The sequence below is a fragment of the Daphnia carinata genome, unplaced genomic scaffold, assembly GCF_022539665.2.
Source record: "Daphnia carinata strain CSIRO-1 unplaced genomic scaffold, CSIRO_AGI_Dcar_HiC_V3 NW_026453023.1, whole genome shotgun sequence".
Lineage (NCBI taxonomy): Eukaryota > Metazoa > Arthropoda > Branchiopoda > Diplostraca > Daphniidae > Daphnia > Daphnia carinata.
Genome location: NW_026712505.1, coordinates 36,698 through 42,500, shown reverse-complemented (window position 1 = coordinate 42,500; position 5,803 = coordinate 36,698). Strand labels below are relative to the sequence as shown.

The 5,803-nt window shown below is 53.1% G+C and overlaps 3 non-coding genes across 3 annotated transcripts in view; all 3 read right to left on the bottom strand.

Moving 5' to 3' along the window:
* Positions 1–1,125, bottom strand: part of LOC130694005 (large subunit ribosomal RNA) — a 4,233-nt gene extending 3,108 nt beyond the window's left edge. The window contains exon 1 of the ribosomal RNA XR_009001860.1: positions 1–1,125. This exon is cut by the window's left edge and continues 3,108 nt beyond it. This is a non-coding gene — a ribosomal RNA (large subunit ribosomal RNA).
* An 853-nt stretch (positions 1,126–1,978) lies between these two features.
* Positions 1,979–2,131, bottom strand: LOC130694000 (5.8S ribosomal RNA). Its single transcript, XR_009001855.1, has one exon. It is a non-coding gene; the product is annotated as a 5.8S ribosomal RNA (ribosomal RNA).
* Positions 2,132–2,910: 779 nt separating this feature from the next.
* LOC130694004 (small subunit ribosomal RNA) lies at positions 2,911–5,211 on the bottom strand. Its single transcript, XR_009001859.1, has one exon. It is a non-coding gene; the product is annotated as a small subunit ribosomal RNA (ribosomal RNA).
* Between the last annotated feature and the right edge of the window lie 592 nt (positions 5,212–5,803).

Here is a 5,803-nt window from a genome sequence, read left to right as displayed (position 1 = left end):
CTCCGACGATCGATTTGCACGTCAGAATCGCTGCGGACCTCCACCAGGGTTTCCCCTGGCTTCGTCCTGGCCAGGCATAGGTCACCATCTTTCGGGTCCCAACGTGTGCGCTCTGGGTTCGTCCGGCCGACTCGACAATGAAGTCGCGCGGCATCGGACGCCCCGGGGTTGCGCCCGCTCTATTCGAGACGGGATCACCCCTCGCGGATGCACCCTCATCGGGGCCGCTTCACTTTCATTGCGCCTCGCGAGTTTCGTAATAGACTCGACGACTCGCGCACATGTTAGACTCCTTGGTCCGTGTTTCAAGACGGGTCGGGTGGGACCCGACTTCTACTCTCCGCTCTGGGCCTCTACGGATTCGCGCGCCGCGCCAACTCTTGCGAGTTGCGCTGCGACGATCCGGGAGGAGACAGGTCACGACCGGGCAGTACCGTTGAGTGACGCCGCGCTCGCCGAGGGCACACGAGGTACCCAAGACTCGCTAACGAACGCCCCGTATAACAGACACCCAGTCGGTCGCGGAGTCCTACTAGGCCCCCCACTTGCGGACCTTGGCGCGGCTAATGCCTTCCTCACCAACGAACAGAGCCGCCAAATCAAGTCGGTCTCTTCGCAGCGGGGGCATGCAACCAAGTGCCGGGAGCGGGGGCTCGTTCGACCTTCGAGGGCCCACCCGTTTAACCCCCTGAACGGTTTCACGCACTCTTGAACTCTCTCTTCAAAGTTCTTTTCAACTTTCCCTCGCGGTACTTGTTCGCTATCGGTCTCGTGGCGATATTTAGCCTTAGAAGGAGTTTACCTCCCGCTTAGGGCTGCACGCTCAAGCAACCCGACTCTTGGGAAGGGATCCAATGCACGGTCTCGGCTCGTCTAAGCTACGGGCCTGACACCCTCTGTGGGTTGCTCGCCCCGTTCATGGAGACTTGGACGATAAATACCGGACAGGCGCGCACGATCCTCCCGAACACCACATTCCTCGGCACCCGCTCAACCGGGCGCGAGGTTCGGTGCTGGGCTCATCCCTGTTCGCTCGCCGCTACTAAGGGAATCCTTGTTAGTTTCTTTTCCTCCGCTTACTGATATGCTTAAGTTCAGCGGGTAGTCTCATCTAAACTGAGGTCAGAAATGAATAAGTTTGTTTGGAATGAAAAATCGAACCCTCCTCGCGGTTTTGTTTGTTTTGGTTGCCGGCTTTTTGTATTGAAACAACGCGTAGCGTTATGGCACGTCACCGTACGTTTTTTTTTTTGGCGCGAGTCAGCCATCATCCAGCGGTTTTTGTTCGCGCGGTGGTCGACACTTCGACACGCCCGTCGCACAACAACGGTCCGCATGTTGACAAGCAAACGTAAACGAACGAGCGAGCGTTTTTTTTTATTTGCTCCCACAAGTGCCTTACGGAAGAGGACACACGCTTTTCGAACTCGCGTACTTCGGTTTTCAAAAAAAAAAAGGTTTCCACTAAGAAGAATTTTTTTTGCGAGAATGAAGAGGGAAGGCGCTAGCTAGCCAGCGTGCGGATCTGCCGCCAATAGAGATCGACCACTGCCTTTGCTCTATTTACGTAGCGACTGCGCCGCACGCGCGCCCCGTTTTTCTCCACTCTCGCTTCTCCTTCATTTCCCCCTTTTTTTTTTTTTTTGGCGAAGACCGAAACGAGAAAGACGCGTGAACGTGTCCACCCCGACATCGAACACTATAGAAGGGAAACAAGTATCCGCTCACCCGCCGCTTTTGCGGCGAATGCCGCGTACGCAGCCGAACAACCCCAAATCCGTGAGATGGTGTTTTTTTCATTTCTGTTGAAGCGACTCTTTTTGCAAAGAGTCGATTGTATTTGAGGCATCGCGGACACTTAAGTCGCGCGGCACCCAGATGGCGAGACGTCTACATTCCCACGATCGTTCCGAGCTAATGAAAGCCCGGACTTCAACGTGTGGAATGAAACAACATCTCTAAGCGTTCATCATTCGACCGACCCTCAGTCAGATGTGGCCCGAGCGCGAAGCTGGGCCGCCATTTACGTTCAAGATTTCGATGCTCCATGTGTTCTGCAGTTCGCATGGATTAGCGCACTTTGCTGCGCTCTTCATCGATCCACGAGCCTAGTGATCCACCGTTCAGGGTCGTATAATATAACGACAATGATTCGTTTGTCTCTCCATTTCTCTTCTCTCCGACGAATTCTCGCCACGTCGAGCGGTGAAGCCCAAAGTTTTGAAAAAATTCGAAGGTGATCGAGAGCCGGCGAGGCTTTGCAAATAAACTCTCGTACTAGATTTTTTTTTTTTTTGGTTTTGGTGACGCGTGTTTCGTGCCGACGAGCGACTTGTGATCGCATCGACACTCTTCACGCTTGTTTGGTTTTTCGAGGGCGGAAGACGCGGTTTGTAGAGAAAAAAGTGTTCGAACGAAAACGTTTGCTTTTGTGCGGTTGCGTTTCGTGCCGGAGCAACCAACGCAAGGATCCCCCGCAACAATTTTCGTTTTCGTCGGCAGTTTGCTCGTCGCAGTCTTTTTTTTTTTTTTACGCATCCCATCGAAGCCTTTTTCGAAAGTCTAGCGATCGAATCAGCACTGGCGTACACGCTTTAAACGTCGCATCAGAGCGCCTGGTACCGTGTGTGCTGAAACATCTCGCATCAACTCAATCTCCGAAGGCAACGACATCGTACGGATGCTTATCAAGAAGAAGACCTTCTGAAGCGGCTCGCCGAGAAACCGTTTCGGTTCTCACACTTATCTCAACGTCGAACGCCGACAAAAAAATGGTTTAGAAACCGATTTTTTTTTGTTTTTCGGTACATAAACCGAAGACCGAGTCGCGTGCGCGACCCGGCCTCGCGTTTTTTTGGTTTTGTTTCGTTGCTTTTTCGCGCGTGAACGCTAAGAGCTCGAACAAATCGTTTATGATCCTTCCGCAGGTTCACCTACGGAAACCTTGTTACGACTTTTACTTCCTCTAAAGGATCAAGTTCGAACATCTTTCAGTCTCGCCGTTAGTAGGACCGAACACGCAGAGGTTGCCCCCCACGAGCCGGACCCCGACAAGCCCGTCCGAAGTCCTCACTAAATCATTCAATCGGTAGTAGCGACGGGCGGTGTGTACAAAGGGCAGGGACGTAATCGACGCGGGCTAGTGACCCGCGCCTACTAGGGATTCCTGGTTCATGGGGATCATTGCAGTCCCCAATCCCAACCACGAAGGAGGTTCAGCGGTTACCCGGTCCTTTCGGACAGGGAGAGTGAAACACGCTGATTCCTTCAGTGTAGCGCGCGTGCGGCCCAGGACATCTAAGGGCATCACAGACCTGTTATTGCTCACTGTCACGCGGCTGGACGCCGCTTGTCCCTCTAAGAAGACTTGTGACGGACGCGAGAGCAGGAGAATCGCCGGGGATGACGACGACCGAAACCGCCGAGACCGAGCCCCCGCAAAACCCCCCCCCCCCACTACGCAGCCCGACTGAAAGAAAAAGAAGAAGCCGACGCGAACGCCAACTCCTCCCAATCCCTCCAACCGAATCCACGCAGCAGAAAGAAGCCCGCTAAAGAACCCGGCCCCTTCCACCCAAACCGCCGCCACCTGATCCCGACGCCTCCGTACCCCCTTCGGTTTCAATTGATAAAACCCGTCACCTATTTAGCAGGCTAGAGTCTCGTTCGTTATCGGAATTAACCAGACAAATCGCTCCACCAACTAAGAACGGCCATGCACCACCACCCACCGAATCAAGAAAGAGCTCTCAATCTGTCAATCCTTCCAGTGTCCGGGCCTGGTGAGGTTTCCCGTGTTGAGTCAAATTAAGCCGCAGGCTCCACTCCTGGTGGTGCCCTTCCGTCAATTCCTTTAAGTTTCAGCTTTGCAACCATACTTCCCCCGGAACCCAAAGACTTTGGTTTCCCGGAAGCTGCCCGGCGAGTCATTGGAGTAACTCCGCCGGATTGCTGGTTGGCATCGTTTATGGTTAGAACTAGGGCGGTATCTGATCGCCTTCGAACCTCTAACTTTCGTTCTTGATCAAGGAAAACATTCTTGGCAAATGCCTTCGCTGTTGTTCGTCTTGCGGCGGTCCAAGAATTTCACCTCTGTCGCCGCAGTACGAATGCCCCCGTCCGTCTCTATTGACCATTACCTCGGGTCCAAAAGAAAAGACCAGCAAAATCGGACCGAGGTCCTATTCCATCATTCCATGCTGCGATATTCAGGCGTTGGGATACACCTGCTTTGAGCACTCTAATTTGTTCAAAGTAAACGTTGCCGGCCGCCCGAGACACCCGGTGAAGGGCACCCCGAACGATTGACGGGTGGAGCGGATCGCGTCAACTGAACGCGAGCGAACGCCCCTCCTCAACGAAGCGAACCCCGAAGAGGAAAAGAAACGAAACGCCGCGCGAACCGATACAACACGACCCACCGACCACCACTCCGGCGATGTTGTCCGACCGTAAAGAGAGTCGGGCTTTGACACCCGTCTCCCAGAGCGAAAACGCGCACCCTTGATTCAGAGCGGCGCCGCCCGGCCGAAGACAGACATCCGACTACGAGCTTTTTAACCGCAACAACTTTAATATACGCTATTGGAGCTGGAGTTACCGCGGCTGCTGGCACCAGACTTGCCCTCCAATGGTTCCTCGTTAAAGGATTTAAAGTGTACTCATTCCAATCACGGGGCCTCGGAAGAGTCCCGTATCGTTATTTTTCGTCACTACCTCCCCGTGCCGGGAGTGGGTAATTTGCGCGCCTGCTGCCTTCCTTGGATGTGGTAGCCGTTTCTCAGGCTCCCTCTCCGGAATCGAACCCCGATTCCCCGTTACCCGTTGCAACCATGGTAGGCGCGTAACCTACCATCGACAGTTGATAAGGCAGACATTTGAAAGATGCGTCGCCGGCTCGAAGGCCGTGCGATCGGCGTGAAGTTATCCAGAGTCACCAAAATGGGACGGTCGTAGCCCCCGAAGGAGCGGACCGACTGGTTTTGATCTAATAAAAGCACCTCTTCTGCCCTTTTGACGGGGCAGTCGAGGCTCGAGTGCATGTATTAGCTCTAGAATTACCACAGTTATCCAAGTAGGATGGAGTGGATCTAAGGAACCATAACTGATTTATTGAGCCATTCGCGGTTTCGCCGACTAGCGGCTTGTACTTAGACATGCATGGCTTAATCTTTGAGACAAGCATATGCTACTGGCAGGATCAACCAGGTATTTCGTTTTTTTTTTTTTATGAACGGGGACGACGGTGTCCGTTTTCGTCTTTCGACAGAAACATCCCCCACTCGTTCCGTTCACATTCTTTTCTTTTCAAGACGTAGTCTCGAAATTTTTTTTTTTCAAAAAACTCCGTCCTCCCAAAACCGAAATTTTGGGAGAGGGAGCAAAGACTTTTTTTACGGTCTAGAGCCCGAAGTGATTCAGATTCATCGACCGGTCTTTTCTTTTTTTTCTCGTTTTCCATTTTCCAGAGCCGCAACGCAACCATCACTCTCGGCCACAAATTTCTTCCCAGCAAAACGTCCTTCAACGACGAGAGCGATAACGTTCAAAAGTGGCCGACCGAAATGAACAAAAACTCGCCGATGTCCCGTAGACTTACAGGCAGCCAACTTAAAGGCGATACACCAAGCGTTAATACCGTTAACCGGCGCGAGTCCGTCATGTAACAGCCATAGACCGGTGGTCGTCTCGAGGAGCAACGAGTACGCAATGAATCGTGCGAAACCAAGCGAGTGCACCACTGCCTCCGCACTCGCGAACGAGTGCCGCGAGACAAACCCGAGCGTCAAATCTTACCGCACCG